This window comes from Limanda limanda, chromosome 4 (assembly GCF_963576545.1).
Source record: "Limanda limanda chromosome 4, fLimLim1.1, whole genome shotgun sequence".
Lineage (NCBI taxonomy): Eukaryota > Metazoa > Chordata > Actinopteri > Pleuronectiformes > Pleuronectidae > Limanda > Limanda limanda.
In genome coordinates this window covers 7,846,829-7,869,484 of record NC_083639.1, presented here as the reverse complement: position 1 = coordinate 7,869,484, position 22,656 = coordinate 7,846,829, and the positions used below count along the sequence as shown (strand labels likewise).

Below are 22,656 nucleotides of genomic sequence, written 5' to 3'. Positions count from 1 at the left end.
AGGGGAGGGGGGAGGGTGGGAGTAGGGGAGGGGGTTGGGTGGAGGACCCAGGAGTGGCTGACAGAAAAGAGGCAAGAAAAAAAGAATTACACACCAAACATCTGTGCCATTTTGAAAATGAGAAAGCAGAGAGAGCACATGCAGTATATGTGTGTGAGAGTGTGCTACTATACTATCTACCTGTAGGTGGTACCAGATCTGTGCTGGACTCTGTACAGTGAGTCTGGATGGGAACCACACACAGGAAGAAGAGGGGAACCCACTAAGGTAGGGCACTGGTCAGGGCTGCAGCAGGGGGCAAAGCAACGTCCATAGCAAGCCTGAGCCCTCGGGGTGGAGCTGTAAGAAACACACAGAAGAAAAAAAGACATGTTAAATCTCTTCATATAAAAATGACAAATTTACTTACAATATTGCTCATTACAGTGTGTTAAAATAATAAGTTGCCTGATTTGGTTGAAATTGTCAGAGAAAATCTCTCAGATAAATCTCTGGCGTAGTGGTTTCAGTGCATTCAATTTTACTAATGTGGACAGGAACTTGCTCCAAAACACAAATATTAGGGTTAACAGGATATTACAGGAAAACAACATGCACATGTGAAAAAAAGGATTAATATTTACACCAATAGGGTGAACTGAAAAGACAGCCGTCAGATAAGGAGGAGGGGCACAAAAACTGGCCAGCCACCACGTCAGCGGTCCTCTAAGGGCTCTCTCTTTCCTCTCCCTCCGGCTCAGTGCAGCAGCATGGTCTGTCCTCCCGTCAGGAGCCCTGGACACCAAAAGCAGAAGAGGAAGACACGGATGACGTCATGTTTCACTCACTGAGTGACTCATCACTGCTGCTGCCACTGCTGCTCATTCTGGCAGGGAGGGGGGCAAAGAGCTGAAAGCTCAGAGCCCACTGGAAAACAGGGTTTGCCCATCAGCACATTGGATCAGGTTTAACCTCCCCAATTGCTAACTTGCTTGTTATTTGACGACTTAAATGTTTCTACAGTGATAGCATCACTCTTTGTGGATGGGGAATTTATTTTTATCTGACAAACGATGAGCTATAAGGGTGTTTTTTCACTATAACTCATCAGGCAGAAAAATAAGTCCATTCAACAAAACTGGAGACAGTGCAGAGCTGCACTATTAGAACCTAACTGCAAGGAATAGCGATGCACCAATTTAAAACAGATATCAGAAATGAGTCCATTAGAATTCTATCTTCTTACTAAATAATCACTCTAATAATCTAATATGGTTCCCTGGGTATTTCATCACTCCCCTAACCTAATGAGTCCGATTCGGTTCAACATACAACATATATATCACCTGCAAGCTTGTCTTGATTTAACTGCCATCAAATCACAACAGCATGTTTTTCTCATCAACAAGCTACAAATTACAGCAACAACTACAATCATCATATACTTATTATTACTATGTATTCTTTCTTTTCCCAAATCCTTCATCCTCCATTAAACCTATTTTCCCACATGTAAACAAAGCAGCAACTATTAGGTCTTAGGCCCTATAGCCATTCCCACACAGAGACAGACAACACAGATGAACAACAATCCATGGGTCTGATGATCCTATATTATCTAGTATAAACAGTAGGATGAAACCCCATACACATGTATAAGTGCATGTCACAGCTGGATGAAAAGTAAATGTGCATAAATCTAGGCATCAGAAGCATGATTGTCAGTTTGAATGCATGCAGCATGGATCAGAGCCATTCATGCTTGTCCCCGCCTGTGCGGCAGTGCTCTGCTGTGCCGTGCTGCGGGATAGATAAGAGATGAGTGAACAAATGAGGCAGGGATTCCCACTGTGGGGAAGACCCAGGCAATGCAGCAGCAACGCGTCATCAGCAGCTTTCCACCACATCACTGACCAGGACACCCACATGCCCCAACCCCCACTCTAACACAGGCCTACCATACAGCAGCAGAGCGCAGAACCACACTATCGACTGTGGGCAGACACAAAAATGTCTGATTCGGTCACTTCAAAATAATCTCTTTTTTTCTTGCTCACACATATTCAATGCGTTTTCTTGGACAAAAAGAATGAATGGGTTTGGATTGGAGAGCAAAGATAGTCATTCATTTCAAGTGCCATTCTCATGTTTGAGCAGACTAATGTCTGTGAAACCTCACTCTAAAGCCAAGGGTTAACCCTAAAAAGCAGTCTCTACCTGTTCAGGCATCAATTTCTGTCCCCATGTCGAGTCGGTTAGTGTGTATTCAGGTTGAAGTCCCCCACTGAAGAATAAAAACACTCCACGCACAGGCCCACAGCGTTGCCAAGGAGATGGTAACGTCATTCGCAACTGCTGCCATATTTGTGTTGAGCAAGTACCAGCGCGAAGGGCAGAGAGAAGAGAGATATTGCACAGTGCACAGACTGCAAGGGATGGAAAACAGAAGCAGAGAGAGGAGGGCAAGACAAAAACAGAAACTACGTGCCATTTCTTCTACTTTCAGGCAATCAAAGCCTGTGGTGCAAACAACAATGTGGATTCCCAGTCATCCAGGTCATGGGATATCAAGTGGGACAAAGTCCAATTAGAGCAGCTGAACTGATATATCCTCTCAAATGAGGAATGAAGCCTCTTCAAACCCTTTACAATGAATCGTGTTAACTCCCTGTCATTAGGCAAAGAATACAAATATACGTCAAATGAGACAAAAAAATGAAAATGTAAGTTCTGGCATTAGGACTGATCTTAAAAACAAACAAACATCCACAGTCTCAGCAGTAGCAGCAGCAGCACTGAGTGTCCCAGTTCAGTCACTGTGTTGGTGGTCCTGATGTTGACCTCTCTCTGCCAACCTGTCTACATCCAGACATGCAGGGAAGATGATTCACTGAGGACTCAAGCCAGTTACATCATAGCAAAAGGTGTCATAAAACCACATTGACAAGTTGGTTTAACACAGCAGAAGAGAGATGCTTTGATCAGGCATTTAAGACCAAATAACCAATTTTATGTTTAGGGCTGGAGATAAACATAAACCACATGTGTGTGGAAAGTACAGCTGTGATAAGGACTTGCACAGCAGAAGCTATCAATGAGTCAGGATACACGAGGCAGCCATTACACGCAAATGAATGTGTACTGAAAAGTACTTAAGAATAATCCAAAACGCACTAATTGGATTTTTTTTTCAAGCATGTTACTGCAGCACATTTACATTTAGTCCTATATACTACAGGTTGTTGATTGCAGGAGGTAATTTTTTGGGGGAGCCAAAATTCTCTCCGACATGCATTCTGTTGTCTGTCTCCAAAAATCCGCGTGCATCCTTCTTAACATATTTATATTCAAACAAAATTAAGACTTTAGATATATAGAGTAGTTTTTTTGACTTATGCTTGGGGGAAAATGGTTTCACAACAGAAATTTCACAAAAAAACACCCCACAGGTAAGAAAACAGATGGGCCACAATATCACCATCATCCCCATCAGCTGTCTTAATGCTATGCAGGGCACCCTGACCCATTTCACACACACACACACACACACACATTACTGGCCTTGCAGACTACATAGACCCTCCTGATGACAGGCAACCAGCTGAGACACTCAGGTCATACAATGCGCTGCCCTCTGTGTGAGTGAGACTGTGTGTGTGTACGTGTGAATGGGCCAGAGAGTGAAAGAGTTAACCGTCTGGTCAAAACAAATGTGTGTGTTTGGGTTAAGACACGCGGAATATATACGACAGACTTCAGATATATACACTATATACATATATACTATATACACTTCAGATAGTAGGTTAGCTGAACTAAATATTTCATTCAGGTATGACATCACTTTCAAAATTAGCTGCTCCAGGTCAAGCTGTGTCAAGGTCCCAGCAATAGTTAGCAGCGGGGCAAGCCCGAGAAATGGCAAGAATTCTACTGCATGCTAAGTGGTGAGAGCAGAGAGCTTGTGTATATCAAGCACTGGTTCCCATTAATTACCAAGACTATGGCAGCCCCGCCACAGGTTGATTTGTCCTGCCACAAAATCATCCAAAACGTTTTAACAATTCGCATAACCATCGATCTGTTTGTTGCTATTTCTTTTATTCACTTTATATGATATTTTATTTAGATCTGCACCAAATGGCACACACGTTTAAATATCAGTCCTCTGATCATGCCAGACTTTTGAAAATAAAATGCATGCATTAATCTACGAAATAAAGTTTCACAATTTTTTAATAATGAGAGTAAAATAAAAATCCTGGATCAACCACCTGATCCAGAACTGCTCCACAATTTAATGGCTTCTTCCTTGGGTCATGCCCCAACCCTCGAATTTCATGGAAATCGGCTCAGCAGTTTTTTGTAATCCTTTTTACAAACATACAAACCAACGAAAAAGGGTAAAAAAATTTTTTAAAAAGAACCTCCCTTTTTAAGCAAAAAAATCGACAATATAATTTCCTCATCTTTCATTGTGAGGCTCTGCATTTTTTCTCTATCATACAATAATTAAAAAGGGAAGACCTTTGATTTTGTAACTTTCATTGTGAAAAGAGCCGATTGATAACGATATGAATATCATTGAGATTAAAATATAATTGCAGTAAGGTAAGCACACAAAAGAGAACAACAAAGATAATCAGTCGTGAGGGCATGCAGTTCCTCCAGTAAACAAAGGTTACAGCAAAGATACAATGCAGATGGACGGAGGATTTCTCATTGCATTCACACGCTTGTTTTTTTCCTACCCAGTTATTTCTCGTTATTGACAGCCCAAACGCAAGCAAACAGAATGAGCACTTTGTATTTTGTGTGGGTAATGATTGAAATCTGCTACTATTACTTTATTTCATTCACCTCATTTCAAATTCCATAATGGAGAAGCAAGCGTAGCAGAGCTGTCGCTCCATTTTCTCTGCAGAGCCTGAATGAAAGATGAAGGTGAATGGAAGCACACGACTGTGCAAACCAGAGTGAGCAAGCGTACAAATCCACTTCCATTGCCACAGACAGCAATGGAAGAGACATACACAGGCAGCTCGACCCAATTCAGCTCCTCTGCTTTCAGCCACGCGCCTTGCCCATTTGACGTCAGAGAGAACCCATTTCACAAAAGGCAGCAAGGTTGTGTCTTCGCAGGGTGGAGGCTGACGTGTGTAGTAATGGTAGAGTTTGTGCAAGTTCAGTGGCTCCACATATTATAGATCAGCAGCGCTTGCAGTACGTAGGTACCAGTGTTTGTCTGTGTCAGAGAGGATTCCCCTTTGCGTCGATTACACAATCTCAAAAAAAAAAGGAGTGCGAGGGGGCTGCCACAGCACTGGGGACTGTAGGGGAACAGTGCAGGCACATTCACACACGAAAACAGAACCAGTAGTTGACATATGTATACATGCATCAATGTCCAGCAGACACAAATACACTCTGGAATACTGTGCATATTTTATGCCATGAGCCATGTAAAAATGATTAGGATTAGTCCATGGCTGAGAGCACAGGCAGGAAACCTGATGACGAAAGGAAAACCAAACACAGATGAAGAGGACATGAATGGTCAAATGAAGCGGAAGACAGGGTTTCTCTTTTTCCATCTATGTCTCTCTATGTCCTTATCCTTGCCACCCCACCCTCTCTTTCTCAGTGAGGATACCCCTTCCTGCCTTCCGCCCCTCCACATCAATATCTCTTTCTCCATCCACCCACCTCGAAGTGTTAGCTCTCTGTCTCTCTCTCCCCCTCTCTCTTTTTTTCTTCCTCTTTTAATGTGTCTTCTTAAATTGTCAGGCCTGCTGCTGACGCCATCCTCCTCCACTCAGCCTACCCACTCAGTCCTGTGGGACGAGCTATGACTCATTCTCTCCCTCCTTCCCTTCCTCCCTAGTTACCTAGCTCTACCTTTCTCTAGCTCTCTCCAAGTCTCCCCGTCTTTCTCTGTTGCTCTCACTCGTTACAACCTATGTATAGTTCTCTGCTGCGTGGTGTAGAAACATACAGAAGCTGCATGAACAGAACAAATCTGAATAAAAACTGCACGAACATGAGGAGAAGTGGGTGAATGAGAGAAAGTGTGTTGGCCAAGTGAATGACAGTTTCCTGTCTGCACAATGAACGAATGTCAGTGGAGAGAGGGGATCCTGATCTTGAGGGTATTATTGATGAATGTGAGAGTGCTGGAAATATGGATGAGGTAGCGAAATATGGAATTCCACATGGGCAAAAATGAATAGACAAGAAATACGATTTCTGAAATACTCACAATAATCTAGGGCTGGGCAATTAACTGAAAATAAATCGTAACAGACATTTTATAACCTCTAACCAACTTAATCTTGCTGCGGTTAACACTTTCTCTAATGAGTGCATACCAGATCTGTCGTGTTTCCGCTAACTTCACTTTGAAGCAGTGGCCCAGGTACCTTGTAACGTGTTGTATTACCATACAGCAAATCCTCCCTCCTCCCTCCCCCGCTGACCTGCGCTCACTTTACACATTTACAATAAACCCTAACACTAATTAGTAGATATTAGGACACGTACAGTACTGAAGTTTACTTTGTGTTTGTTTGATTTGCTCGAGAGTTTATGAGACACGTATTTAAAAACATTGAAAGCCAGGATATCAGGGTTAAAGCAACCAGAACGATACGGATTCAAGATCCGACACCAATCCAGTGAAAAGTATGAGCAGTTTGCGCATCACAGCTTATCAGTCAACCTTGCACATCAAAGAATGTGACGATAACGTGTCTAACTTGGAAATCCCTGCTTCTTAAAGCAGTTCTATTTTGGTCTCATCAGTTATTTTACCATACATATATTAAAATATTTTTCAGAGTAATGTTATTAAATTAATATATTAATTTGCCCTGACCAACGTGCACAGCACACACACATGCACAGACACCACTGCGACTGGCTGGCTGTTATGTGTTAGTGCCCCACCGATACTGTAATGGAGCTGAGATCATAGACAAACACAACATGTCAGTTTCTTAGCCGGCTGGCTTTTCATTTCTAGAGGTTGTAAATAAGAGCTACAAGCCATTAACAGCTGTTTCTATGTGCCTCCCCCGGCTCTGACAGAGTGTCAAGTTCTGTTAATTTGCTTGTATTAGACTGCAATAGTTTATGTTAGCTGTGTATATGTGCAAATATATGATATATATGTAGATAAATAAATGAATGTGGGATAGTGGCGCTGCCTTTCCTTTTCAAGGACTGAGGTAATCTGTGAAAGATTCAGCCTCCTTAACTTGAACTGCTGAAATAAAATAAAAAACTGTGTCAAAATGAACCTTGTGCACTCATCAACCTTGTGTAATTTATCGGCTCCTTTTGTTGTGAGATGGGGAGCAGTAGAGGAGAGAGCAAGAGAAGGTAGGAGAGGGAAAAAAGAGAACTGAGAAAGATGGAGGAGCAAGGGGTGGATAGTGAGACAGGAAAAAAACTTCTCAATGATGAAACAATCTGTGCTGTTAAGCGATTGGACCAGACCTCCACCAATGGGAGGACCAGCTCCATGGCAACAGGCTCTGTCACCAAGAGAAAAGCAGCCATATCCCTGAACACCCCCATATTTCTCTCTTCTTTTCTCTCTCACGATCCCCCTCCTTCCCCCAATAACAAGGCCAAGTGTATTTACCACTTGGTACTCACATTTAACACACATGTAACAGCACGCATATACACACAAAACACACAGCAGTATCATGTGTCAATCCCACAGACACAACAAACACACACACATGTGACCAAACAAGGCTTACAGATGTACACACAGGCAAACAGACTTAATGGGGCTTACAAAGTGATTAAAATGTGAGACATTCTCACAGTTATTTAAATGTGGTGATGACTCCCCTCACACACTGGTTGACTGCAGACAGTTCTGGTCCTCTCCATCCTGATGAGAGCAGTGACTAACTATCAGGTCTGAAGCTGATCCTTGAACTAAACAGATTGAGCTCACAGACACAAGAACAGACCTCCAGAATAAGAAAGTGGGCCCCGGCAGAGAGAGAGGCTGTTTGTCCCTTACAGTCACAGACATACATATGCACAAGGTGAACTCAGTATGCACCAGGCAGTCCTGGGTACCAACAGAGCCTTACTGGACTGTACTAGCTTTGCAGGCTATTGCTAACTGATATGGAGTGTTAAATCACAGGACACAGTCTTAACGTTTGACTTTGACACTAAAACTTTACTGGAAGCATAATAATAATAGACTAGTCCTTCCCTACTGCCACATTAAATCAACTGTCGATGCTATGCTGGCAGTGCATGATGAGGTGAAGCCTCCCAGAAGCAGTTGGACATGGTCAGGTAGGCTAAAACCTGAATTTGTTGGCTAATGCATGGCAGACGAATACTGCAGGGAAAATAGTCTGCACAGAGGCAGGTCTATATTGAGTGGGCTAAATAAGGGTTATATTTTTTAAAACATGCGACAATTACAATGAGATAATGATTAAATGAAATTACAATATTGATTCTATCCATATTGCCATCTACTAATTAACTGTGTGTTGATGTTTGCCATGAAAAATCCATTTCATTTCAACGCAGGAAATTATATTCTAACATCTTATAAGAGTATGAATCTGTACTCATTTTACATTAAGATCATTAACATACTGACATTTTTGAGTATTTTCCTAATTGTTTTTATTTGTCAGTAAACACTGTGGAATGGTAGACTTTTTAATGACCGGTAATCTTGAGCTACCCACAACCTGAACTCTTATGAACTTCTTTTTTCATTTCAACTACATTTAGCACAACAAAAAGTACTGAATACAAGAGATTAAAACTTGGGACAAGGGGAAAAAGGTCAGAATTTTTATCTCCTCCCATTTGGGTTTTGACATCTTAATCATTACTCTGCAATTATCTCCCTTGATAATGTTGGCATTCATCAAATAAAACTACTCACAAAGAAGGACACCAAAATCCCATAAAGAATCACTAAGACACTTTGTTAATTTTAAAGTCTTCAGTGATGTGGACTGTGGATTAATACAGACTCAATGAGCAGTTGCTCTGGCACAATCAAGTGTGATCGATGACCTACTGGACACTATTTTTGGAAAAGGAAATAAAATGAGGACAGCACTCGAGAAACAGACTAATGGCAATATCTTCATCTTTAGAGGGTGAGGTCAGTGGACTCAGGTGCAATGGCACACATCCAAGGACTTATCTGTAAACTGTAATAAACGTTCCACTATAGTGATAGAGGAAGCGTAACCTAGGGCTGTGCATGTGCTCACATGCACAAGAGCACGCAATTTGCTCTCATGCACAGCAAGTCCAAGTGACAGGTACACAAAGAGTGCAGGTGTTAAACCTTCCTGCTAAAAACGGCATGCCCCTGACGGGCAAGTGCACAGCTACAGTTGAGACTATGACAAGTTCTTCTTGCCTGCCAAGACAGTAAAAACTTAACGGATGTTTTGATGGCCAATCAACGCAGTGGGAATTCTTCCAGTGCTATCGATGGAGAGAGGGAAGGGTTGAAAAAGAGAGGGAGAAAGAACCAGAGCAAGACAAAGGGCACTGCAAACAGCTCTACAATGAACCAATGGAGCAAGATACAAAGTTAGACACCTTAGCCTAAAAATGCAACATTTTATGAGAAAAGCTTGCTCTGATGCAACTTCTTCAAATTTCCTTTGTGTTTAACAATGACTAATATCCCAGAAAAAATGTATAAAGTAAACTGCAGAGATTTTTTGAGTGGCCTTCAAATTGATAGATATATTAGTCAAACTGGACTTCCTGGATCATGAGTCATCTTCCACCAGTGTCTGTAGGAAAATACTTAAGGCAATGCAGCCCTGTGAAATTATTTTTTAACGCAGCCCTATTTTTGGTCTGAACCTTCCCTAAGTGACTCAGAGAAACTTCTATATAGGTGATGAAAAAGATGCTTTTAGCTAAAGAATGAGTTTTTTAAATAATGCACTGGCAAACTGTTAAATATGTCCAGATTAGGGCTGGGCAATATGAGCTGCATGCACACAAAATGTTGGACTTTTTTTTCAATGTTCTCATATACGTATGTCTTAAACTTTAGAGAGAATCAAATAAAGACAAAGTAAACTTCAAGTACTGTAGACTACTTACTACTGCTAGCCCGTGTAATGGGAGCGCAGGTCAGCGAAAGAGTGAGGAGGGAGGACATACAGCAGGGTCATACAGACAAGGCGGAAACCAGACATGAATGTGGGGTTTGGGCAAAATATTAACCGAATTAACTGACATGAGCAAAATTAGGAAGGTTAGAGTTTATGATTATCGGTTTCAATATATTTTCGGTTAATTGCCCAGCACTAGTCCAGAGGGTGACCAGTGTCCTCTATGATCTGCACAAACACCTCAATTTGCCTCAGCCACACTAAATAACAGCTGGCTGGCTGGACTGCCAAAACAGTGATAGACGCTTGAGTGCCAGCTGAACCCGGAAGTTAGGCATCCAGCCAGTCCACCAGCAAGGCTGTCTCTGCTGGGCCAGCAGAAAGTGTGGTCTCTTACAATGTGGCTTGTGCACTCCAGAACAGCCAGCAGGAAGGCAACATGCCAGTCATTCAGACATCCATCCAGCCAACATCCAGCCAACCAACACACAGCTCTACCACCCAGCATCCCACTTCATCTCATCTTCGGCGTTTCTCTATATATGGGGAGGACTCTAATAGCCCTACAAAGTTCTGTGTTTAATTTATTTCAAAGTAGGCCGACACTTGCCTGTGTATTTTGTTTGTTTGTTATTTTGTTGCTTGTCTGTTTGAGTAGCTAGCTGAAAGCAAAGTAGTAGTAGGCTTACCTTTTATTGGTAACCTAACTGTTATGGTTCATTGTTTCTGAAATAAGAGGCCTGACGGCTATGTTCACAGCAAACTTGACATTATTTTTAATATTAAGCCATGGTTTAACTGCACTTTAGGCTGAGTCCTTGTTTACCTGACATGTGCACTTTATCATTTTATTATGTACCGCCCTGTTTGGCAATGTTGTTTTTCAATAAAATAAAACATTTGCATAAAGCAACCAATCCACTTTTCCATGTTGATAAGAGCATTAAAACGAAAAAAAAATGATGGAAAAAAAATAAATGAAGGGACATTTATAAGATAAAAATTTGCTATTAATTGCGATTAATCGCGAGTTAACTATGACATAAATGCGATTAATCGCGATTAAATATTGTAATCGTTTGACAGCACTAGTTAATAAGTATTGTTAATAAATGTCTTACAATAACACATAATTGTCATAATTTAAAAATTCCTTTCAATTTTTAATTTTTTTTTTTTTTTTACAAAAACACATTTTTTTGTCGGCTTCTCTAGCAGCCCTACCACCAGGCTTAGCAAGTTTTCTGGGGGAAACCCTGCATAGGGATATAGCCATCTAATTATAGTTGCTTCAAATCCTGTAGGCCAAAGAACCACAGGTCAGGGTCTGAACCAAACGCATGTCCGAAACAGGATCTCTCCCTCTATCACAGACCAGATGAGATCTGTGGAAGTTGCCAATTACAGCAGAAAAAGTCGCCATCATAAAATTAAGTTTGAACCATTAGAGACAAAAAACATGGCCTCTGCCCTTTATGTATTACCACTACACCAAGCAGGAGGTGACTGCAATGTTCCAATACTGACGACAGTGTGCTAAAATAGAAAAATAGGGGGATGATGAAAGGTCTGCTATTGGATGTATGAGCTGTGGACAAAAAATGACATGCATGCACAACTAAGTATGGCTAAGACTATATTTGAATACAGCTGTGTACATCTTTATCCTTATCTGTCCTTATCTCCTACTGCTTAAACACATGCATATTTGACAAGAGTCCATAAGTCCTCAAATTGTATGAAGATTCACCGTCAGCAAATGACAACATGTCATATGCATGGCAAATTAATAAAATGTCGCTAATTTCATTTAAATTAATTTATTAGATGCTTGGCTCTCTACTCACCCATTTTATCTGTGAGACGGTGTCTGTACATGTCACTGGTGCAACCCCAGCACAGATTAGGAGGAGTGTTAATTAGAGAAACTGCACATGGCAACGAGTCTCTACATCACGTAGCTGACCTGACAGCAGTGGCAGGTCAGTGTCGTGCAGCACTACTCCATCTGTTTGCCTAGAGAAGCCAACCACACCCAATACCTCCACCTGCCTAAGGATAGCAATTCATCTATCCCCACCTTCTTCTAGTTTTTCCTGCCTCTCTGTCCCTTGAGCTCCTCATTCATCATCACAACCTTCTAATTATGTCAACAGCAACAACTAAACTTGTTCTAGTTAAGCATGTCCTCCATCCTCCTCTCCTCTCTCAACTCTTCCAATGTTTCCTATTAAATGGCTAGACATTGTTAGTCATGATAACATAATAAAAATCGCATACAATATTTTGCATCATTGCTTTGAAGAGCTGTGTACAGAGCTCTTCATAGGTATCTCACTGGCCGACTACTCATTGAAGAAGAGAGGCAGAACTTAAAGGAAGGCTCGTATTAGAGAATAGCCTGTATTTCTAATTCACTGTGTTTGAAAAGTATAATTAACCACATTTCAAATTCTAATGCCAGTTTTCCCTCTATTGCCCAGGGCAGCGCTAAAGTGTATGCTCCACAAACGAAAGCATAAGTACACGTACACATGCACTTTACCAGTTAAGCAGGTAAAGCCAAGGATAAGCACTTTATCAAACCACCTGTTCAAGAGGTACTTGACAGTTTCGTCCATACTCTCCGAGCATGTTTTACACAACCACAGAGCGCTACTTAAATGACTAGTGAATTGTTAAGATGCTACAATTAAGGCTGCCTGTACTGTCTGTCAATGAAATAAGATTGAACTCATTTGAAGTACTAAACAAACGACAAAATCAATATGTGGTGGTCAATGCTGATATTGTGGCGTTGGCCACAAATAAATCAATGTATGGAAAACACAGTGAGAAGTTTAAAAATATATTCAATTCATTATGAAAGGGCAGCAGGTCAGTGAGTGTCAGCTGAGCAGGTAAACTTTCAGCTGAGGATGTGGCCACATGTGTCTATTCGATGAGATCAGAAGTGCATCTTCATTGTGTTCGCAACTGCACTTATATTAAGTGCAGTTAATGATAGTGACTGATGTCTGCGTCCTAAATTCTGTTCGAGGTTCCCTTAGTTATTTGTCACTGGAGACAAATCTAAAATGTCAGTAAAATAAATTATATTCCTGACCTCAAAATACTGACTTCATAGTCACTTTGCTGATATCAACATTACTGTTTCTTCTCTTTATGTCAGTTGCTCTAAATAATCATGGTTTAGAAATAGAATTGAATAGAATATAATGGAACGGCCACTCCACTGAATGCTCATCCTTAATGTTCAATTACCGTTAAATTTGGGATTTTATGGCCAAATATTCACCCCCCCAAGGAGGAAAATGACCCCAAAATAAACCTACCTTCTGCTGTGTGCCCTCTACAGCCATTACCACTGCAGTTCTCTTCAGAATGTGCAGAACTAAACTTATATAATTACTTGTACAAAATAAAAGCCGGGGGATACACCAAAACATTCATCAAATCAACGTTAACAACAATCTGCTAGTTGGAAGCAAGGCAGTGAAAAATTCAACTGAAAAGAGACACAGAGTGGGAAGAGACAATGAGAAAGGGTAGGGGGGGGTTAGGTGGTACTCTCTGTCTGAAGTTATCGCGGTTTCCGAGTATTCCGTCACTATTTCTTCTTCTGTGGTTATTAATCCAAACAAAAAATGTGTATGGATTTTTTCCTAAAACAGCTCTGCGCAAGAAAGTGTGAACCTTTTGACTTAAAGGCAATTAGAGCAGAAGTGACTCCAGGGGGTTGCTATTGATTTTTTTCCCCACCTCTCCACTCCCTCTCATGCTTGCTTCTCTATTGTACTAGTCCTTTTCCCACGCACTGGTAATTAGAATGCAGGAGTGAGGCTGCAGGATCACCAACTACCTGAGGAGCCTAACTCCAAAGTCACACAACAAACGTGATAGTCATGTGCACACACAACCTCTTCACGCGAGGGGATAGACTGCACAATGTCCGGCAGGGTTAAGCAGCTTCAGCAATCTCATCTAACCATGTACGTTCGTATTCTAAAAGGTAGAATAGCAGACATCAGGAAGAAAACCGCATTAGCTCCGGCAACCTGATACCAAATGGGCTTCTATCTAATTTGTGGGTTGCTGTGGTTGTCGTTTCTCTCTTTTGTATTTCCAATTGACAAGAGAGTAGAATCATGGGATCATCGTTATTTTATGAGCCGACAACAAGCTAGTTGAATTAGGGTGTGTTCCTCAGGACAGTGATGCATCTTGATTTATTGTAATGCTGAAGGATGCACACCCATGTACACAAACAGCCAGTCATTACATAAACAGCCCATATTCAACACAAGACGTATCTGGGCCGAGGGAACAAAAGAGAAAATAAAAAGGAAGTGATGAGGATTAAGAGTGTGATTTTGCAAGGCTCGAACCATCAAATCACATGTGAGGGATCCCTCACATGTGGCTCTCTCTGAGGTTTCTACGTTCTTTTTACCCTGTTAAAAGGATGTCACATCATGTTATGCCCTATGAGACAAATTGTGATTTGTGAATATGGGCTATACAAATACAATTTGATTGATTGAAATAAGAGGAAGAGGAAAAGCCAGGTCTTCTAAGCCTGAAACAGTGCTGAAGCCATGAGGAAGGCTTGCTATTTATAGCAACAGATTTTTTATTCAAGAGGGCTCTGCTGTTGTGCTTTCTCTCAGGCTTGCGCTGCCTCTCTATTACCTCCACTCTATTCTCTATGTTCCTGCACATTGTTTGCAACCAACCGAGGTAAAAAAAAACAGGTGTTTAATGTCTTTAGAGATCAAAAGACAACTCTGACATGTGATTAATTCTTTAATTGTCATCACCATATTCCATCATATTGCATCTTCAAGCCGAGAGGATCGTTGAGGATAAACGTCAGGGTCTCTTAACACAGGACTTCCCATATGCCTTATGTAAGCCCAAAGGGTGTCCTTTTTTCTTTTTTAACTATACACCTCCCTCCTTCCCTCCTCAGTATGACAGTGTTGCAGAGCAACGCCTACTTCCGAGTGACACTCCACCCACACCAGGCCACCTCCTCCCCTCCCTCTTCGCACACAAGGACACAGTGGAAGGGAATTCCTTATTACCTCAGCATTTGCCTCACGAAACATTAAACCATCCCAAATCAGATACCATCTCTCAGCCTGTGTAAGTGTAAAATCCATCTACGCAACACATATCCAGGTTCTCCTTCCAGCTGATAAAATATGTTGCAGTTATACAAGTAGAAACTGTAATGAATGAATGAAATAAGATCTCAGCAAGCCCTGTGATCAGACTTTCAGCACAGTTATTAGGGTATCGTTACATAAATGACAGGAGTTAAACAAAGGGCTACGATAAGAAGCAGATACTAAAGCAGCAATGTTTTCACATTAAACCAAATCTCCAGAGCTGTGAAAGGCATAACCACAGGCTACATCTCACCTACACACTAACACACAGACACACACACAACACATGCTTACTGTATTTAGAGCTCAGCTCCGTGGATATCCAGCCAAGTCGGATCAGGTGTCTCACAGAAAAAAGCACATTATCGCAGGAGAAGCAGCAGCAGGACCCGAAGCAGCTCTGGACCAAGACAACGCTGTCATTAGTTTTATCTTGCTAGGTAGTACAGATGAATGAATTCCATTTCCTCAACCATGTAAACAACTGAGATTCAGGAGTGTTTCACTCTATCACTTTCTTCAGCTCATTCTACTCTCTCCATTGTCACACTTGCTCCGTTTCCTTCCTGTCTGTCGTTATCAAAGGCTCTGTCTGTGTTGATGGGTTTCATGTAGAAATGGTGAGGAGCACTATTTTGACTGCCCCCTTTCTTTTTCTGAATGAAGCACAAGCGGTAGAGGGAAACAGTAAGCCTCGTTGCTTGCTGGCTGGCTCCCTCTCTCTCCTGCTCTCATGCTATCATGCGCACAGTTCGCACCGCTCCCTTCTCCTCCAACCCTCCCTTCTCTGTGGATTCTCTCCCTCTCTCTCCCTCTCTTACATATCTTGTTTGCTCTCTGCTTCTCTGTAACAATATAATTGCAATGACAGCCAACCCAGGGCTTGCAAGAAGCCCAGCTGTTTAAAGGGCTGCTTGGATCAGCCAGTATGTCACTTGACGCAACAGCAGGATACTTTTAAGAGAGACTACCGTTAATAGATGTATTCTTCCACGACCATAATTTCAAATTTTGTATGGTTAAAAAAAGAACTATCCATCTGCAAACGGACAGAATAGTCCAGGTCACCATTCATCCGTCTATTTCATGTGAATGTATGAGGACATTATCTATAGACAGTGTCAGGACACACTGAGCTTAAAGTAGTGACAGCTGAAACCGAGCACTGCTACAATGGTGAAAGTGTAAAAAAATCTTAACATCAGGGTTTTGAAGGGAAGCTGGAGGGGGAATATAATAAAACCACCTCATTAGCTAGGAAAAACCCTTATCCCACAAGATGATGTATTTGCATCTTCTGCCTGTAGCCCCCTCACTGCAAACGTCAGCTGAAAAATGCAGTGGAGGCAGTCAAAAGTTCAGAATCAAAGGAAATGTCAGTAGGGAACTCTACATGAGGTGGCTGAAGTCCAGGGATGTCTGCCTCATACATAGCTGACTTTTTGAGATTTCAACGTGTGACCAGGCTTTATTCGGCACTTAGCAAAACATTAAAATGCCACAGTCAGTCTGCCAATTATGTTAAATGGAGCAAATCTTAGATTTGGCTCTTTACAATAAATGAGACAATGTTCACGAAACAGCCTTTTTAAAAGGTGCAACGTAAATAAAGATATTTTGTGGTTAGCATTGTCATCTCACAGCAAGATTGTTATTTGTGAATCCTGCACAGAATATAGCAGGTACAGAATATAGATCGATTGACTGACAGACGGAAACATTAGCGGAAAACTATTTTCTCTGGTCGTTCCATTCTATCCTTAAGGCTAATTTATGCTTCGCTTGACAGAAACAGACTGCGCCTCCTGACCTAATCGCCGTTCATTTTGGCCATATTTGTGCAAGTCTTCTGAAAGTGTATGGACAGAGATGAAAGGCAAAACAGAGCAGTACCTCCAGAAATCGTTTAGGCACTGGAGCCAATAGTTTAAGCGAGGCGACAATAGAACACAAGGAAGAAATTCCAACAATGGCAGAACTTTTTAGGGAGAGACTTTGTGAGCAGGTAAAAAAACTGCATGCAGTACTTTGCCTTGGCAAATGGACAAACTAGCCGCCTTTGCCCTTTTCTTGAGAGGTACATAATCATAACTTCCTGCACTTTTGCCACGTTTGTCGTCAGAAATTCTCAACGCTGCTCTTCCCTCTACTTTTGACATTACTTAACCACCATGACAACGCATGACGCACGGAAGTATGTGGGTAGTGATGGTAACATCATTTGAAATGGAAAAATCTCTCTGTATAAAAATACCTAGCCATGTTAAATGAAAAAACAATGACTGCAATTGTAGCATGGCCTGTTAGTCTCACACTGACCACATGATTGGAATAAATGGGAAAGCAAACACTAATGGCACCTAATGCCTCAATCCATGTCCAACAGCTTCTGCATCTGGGCAGCCATGTAGTCTCTTACAGGACAGTAAGAGAAGACATTAAAGGGCTTAGTAGAAAGGCAGCGAACAGGGATGAGCTGAGCAAGGATCAGTGGCCAGAGATATCACAGATAAACCGTTCGTGAGCACAGTTACCTGACAAGGTGCTTCAGTCACTACACGCATCATATAACTGAGTTAGAGCTATTAGGAAACACTGGGAAATAGTTCTTACCTCCACGAAGGAGGTAACGTTTTCACCCCTGTCCGTTTGTTCCTTGGTTTGTTTGTAATGCATGGTTTTCCCCAAAACTTGGTGAAAGGATGGGGTTTGGATCAGGAAACAACCTATTCAATTTTGGTGCAGATCCCAATCAGGGGGTGGATGAGGGACTTTTATTTTATTTTTTTACTTTCTTTAACGTCTCGGGCCTTTTTTTAACATATTCACAATTTTTCCAGGGAATAATTCATTGATCTTGTGTTTAAAAATCTGGCACATTTAGGGAACTGATATTTATGCATTTGTAAAATGTTCAGGTGGTTTAAATTTAAGGGGACTGTTGGGCCTTGGCAGAGGTATGTGCTCTAATGAGTGCCATTCTAGTTTACATGGAATATGTTAAAACAGGCCCAAAAAAGTCATTACTAAATAAGATTTTTTGGAAGTAACTAGTTTCTTAATGGACTGTGGATCAGGCATAGGTTAAATGAAGCCTGGTTTGGCCCAAACTTTTTAATAAAATAGGCTTTTTGTAATACAAGTAATAAATCTATACCTCAAAACAAAACAGATGCTTTGTCATCCCCTGCTGGAATCCTGTGATCCAATGCTGAAATTCAATATGTGACAATTTTTTTCTGTTTTCTCTTCCTTTGAACAGTCGTGCGAAAACCCTGCAGGTTTGCAGCAATGAGTCCGAAGTCACTCACGCACCTATATCCAATCTGAGGCCAGACTTACTGCCAAGCAACCAGTCCCCTCCCTCCCTCCTGCTCTGATCAATAATTTACATCAAAAGCTAGCATGAACGATAGATATGGAAGCAGAAGATTGAAAAGCGGTGAAAACATTAAGAGAATAGAAGCTCGGAAAAAAAGGAGAAAATGGAAAGGAGAGGGACAAATGAAGATAGAGACACGGAGATACAGGAGTGGTTAAGAGAAGAGAGAGATAGGAGCAGCAGCAACAGCACAGTGCTTGGTGCTCTGGCAGAGATCTATAAATAGCTCTTCAAATCTCTCTAGAAAAAGCCACTCTTCTGCTTCTGCAGCTGCAAACAGAGATTCAGAGACAGAGGCAGATATGGATACCTGGCTAACAAATAAACGCACTGATCATGTCTTTCTGGATAATCGCTGACTATTTCAATTTTATCTGCATGTAAAATATAGTAATAGAACCACTGTCACCATTTTGGCTTGTATGAATACTTAATCATATGATATAGAGTCAACGCAAGTAGATTAACTCCAACATATAAAATCACACGTTCTACAGGTGTATGGAGCATGAAGAAAGTTGTTCATGCATCCTGCAAAAAAAACGAATTCCTAATAACTATTAAATATCAAACGTTAGACTTCAACTATTTGGGTTAAAAAACTAAAAAATTACAATTTGATAATGTTAAGATGGAAAGATACAGGAAATGAAGGAGAAACAGCTCGTATACTACTTCTTTCTCATTGCTGCCCTTAGCAACAGCACACTGTTGATTCAATGACTCACCTCCAAGAGATCGTACTATAGATGAGCCTTTTCTCAATGATACTTCCTAACACCAGTAACTGGACTTAGTAGGGTCACATTTTTTATATAAAGATGACGTATACCATTCCTTTAATTCTGAAAATGTTCAGTAGGGGTAGCCACTTAACCTATCCTTGGTCTCACTGAGAACAGTCAACAAAAGTATCAGTCAAATATGTTATGATAGTTTCATGAAAATCTCATCATCAAACGTGACTATGTTGACAGTCCATGCCTGCCATTTATGCCAATTTGTTTAACATCTCATGCATGTGACTATTTAAGTTTTCAGACACACATGCAGTTTTCCCAGAGCAGATGTTTGAATCGCGGCCCTGACAGTCTTCGCTGTGATCCCACCTTGTTTCACTCAACGGCCTTACTGTCTATTTTCGGCCCAAGTGTCAAAAAGAAGCGCTAAAGCCAAGAAGGAGCGCTGACCATCCATTCCATATTGTTAGACAAATCCTATTTTGAATGCGAGTCCTCTTCGGCTGAGCTTTCAGAAACTATGGATTAGAATACAGAGCGAGTAAGAGGTGTGTTTCTCCTTCATGTTGATAGATTATGGAACAATTTAGCCTCACAGAGGGAACAAGACAGATATTACCTCAGTTTGGAGGGGGGGGGCAAAGGAAGGTTTTCAATGTATTAAAACACAATGCGGCCTCAATTTTAATTGAACAGTGCAATAAACGAAGCCTAGGAGTGTAGTGTAATTATTTTTTTGGACTAATTTTACAAATCAGCTCACTTAGATTCAGCCTCACAACCCACGACATTCAATCAATATTACAAAATACAGACCCGTGGGATCTATAAGGTCCAGCTATTGGTTATTACATCCACACTTTGCTGTACAAACACACACGTCTTCTAACACCTTGTTGTCACCAGCTGAATGAAGAGGGGGGTTGCTGTAAGAACGATTGCAATGGCCAGCAACAAACAATTTCCAATCACTCCATTCAGATTCAACCCATATAATCAATTAATCCCCGATCACCAGAGGCAGGCATTCCTTTCCCCGAGTTCCCTTCGTACCGTCTCGGTTATGATCAGAAGGATAAACATGGTACCATGGCCATTCTCGAGTCAGGCATGGAGATCGCGGACTTTAAAGATGGTGCTTAACGTTACGTTTACATTCCAACTAAAACAGATCTCGGATCATGGATTTCACATCGTCTCCAAGTCACCGTGGAGGTTCAGCTCACCGTGTCGCCGGCCGTGGGTCTCGGTGTCCGGGTGGAAAAGATCCCGTCAAGGTCTATCTGCAGGGGAACATATGGAAGTGTGGTCAGAGCCGAGGCTGAGCAGTTGACTGACAAATATTAGCCTTGCCTACACGCTAACAATAGCTAGCTCAAGGCTTTAGCTCGCTTCCCCCGGCGAGTATAATTAGCCACCTCCAGCACCTAGCCTGGCTAATGTTAACCCGCTAGCCTAGCGCTTTCCTTCCAGGCTGTGCTAGCTCACTAGCGCCAACACAAAAACCCGGAATTCGCCACACAACTAGCGAGTCAACAAAGCGGCGTACGTTCACAGGGAAGCGAACCTTGTTGTGAATCCCCCCCCGACGCTGTCAGGTCCCGACATGTAGCAGGTGCTAGCTAGTGGGAGTAGGCTAGCTCCGCGAATGACTTACCGATGCTAACGTGCTAGCTTGGCTCGGTTCACTGCGACCCCGACTGTCAAAATAGCGCCGCGTGAGGGGAGAGCGCTGAAGAGCCGTGGAGCGAGTCTGTCAGGGAGAGTGTGTCTGTCCCTGTGTGTGTGTGTGTCTGTCCCTGTGTGTGTCTGTCTCTGTGTGTGTGTGTGAGGCGGTAACACAGCTGAGGGACAACAACCGAGCAGGACAAACAATAAGCCTACACAACTGAAAGGAAAAAAAAGAAACAAAACGCTTCTCGCCTCCGACTTGTGTGAGTGAGTATCGCGGTGTACACCCCCCCCCCCCCTCCTTTACCGACACTTTACGTCAGCGACGTACTTCTCAGGCGCAAGGAGACGTCCAGGATTCCTGTTTACACGCCGTCAAACTATCACTGACGAGACGAAGGTGTGTCACCGAGATGCCAAAGATATAATGTCTGTGTGTCTCCACTTTGTAGGGTGCTTCTACTCCACTGCACTTCAGAGGACGATCACCACTTTGAGTGGCTACAAGTGACTGTGACTTTTCTGATAAAACATGTGGTCGCTTCATTAAATATGACAGATGCAGTATCATAGATTCGACCTATGATACTGCAATGTTACTCTGAGATTACCATGAAGTCACACTGTGCTAATTACTATAATTAAAGATCCAGTATGTAAGATTTATGTGAAAGGGATCTAGCAGAGGTTACATTTCCCTCCTTGCATGAGTGTGCTTGTGCATGTCTCTGCATGTGTTTGGGACAAATAAATGTATCTTAATCTGAATCTTAATCTTGGCAGAAACTGAATATACAACAATCCCAGTTGTTGTTTTCTTTACCCCACGAATCTCTGCTTGTGTGACTGACATTTCTCAGTGGATGTCCGCACACCACTTCAAAAATCAACCTGGACAGGACCAAGCTTCTTTTCCTACCAGGGAAGGGCTCTTCCACCCAGGACCTGACTATCACCATTGACAACTAAGTGTTAGCCCACACCCAGGTCACAAGGAACCTGGGTGTGACACTCAACAGGCAACTCTCCCTTACCGGCACGATGCTGCAAGAACCTGATCGTCTAGATACATGCTGCACAACGTCCGGAGAATACGTTCCCTTCTCTCTCAGAAGGTGCTAGAGGTTCTGGTCCAGGCTCCTTGTCCAGATCCTACACCCTAGCCCGTCCATTCCGCACTGCATTGGCCAATCATTTTGTAGCTCCCTCACCCCAAGGAACACTTAGCAACTTGACAAAATCATGACTGTTTGCTGTCCTGGACCCAAATGGTTGAACGAGCTCCCATTGACATCAGGACAGCAGAAAGGCTGCTACATCTCTGACGACTAAACCTGGGCACAGAAGAAGTCAAATTGCACCTATATGTTGCACTTACATGTAGAACTTTGTTGTTTGGCCTTTTTTGACGCTAATGTACTTACAGGATTCTTGCTGTTGTGGTCGCTTTGGATAAAAGTGTCAGCTATGCGATATTTAATGTAATGTAATGTAAAAATCCTATGTCTGCATCGGGAGAGGATCCTCTCTACGGAGGCCGCCATGTTTTTTACAGTAGACCACACTGG

At 42.0% G+C, this 22,656-nt stretch overlaps 1 long non-coding RNA gene across 1 annotated transcript; it reads right to left on the bottom strand.

Moving 5' to 3' along the window:
- Positions 1-23: 23 nt before the first annotated feature.
- LOC133000250 (uncharacterized) lies at positions 24-21,329 on the bottom strand. Its single transcript, XR_009678180.1, has 5 exons — positions 21,075-21,329; positions 20,644-20,700; positions 624-774; positions 181-339; positions 24-57 (listed from the first exon to the last, which is right to left on the bottom strand). It is a non-coding gene; the product is annotated as an uncharacterized LOC133000250 (long non-coding RNA).
- Between the last annotated feature and the right edge of the window lie 1,327 nt (positions 21,330-22,656).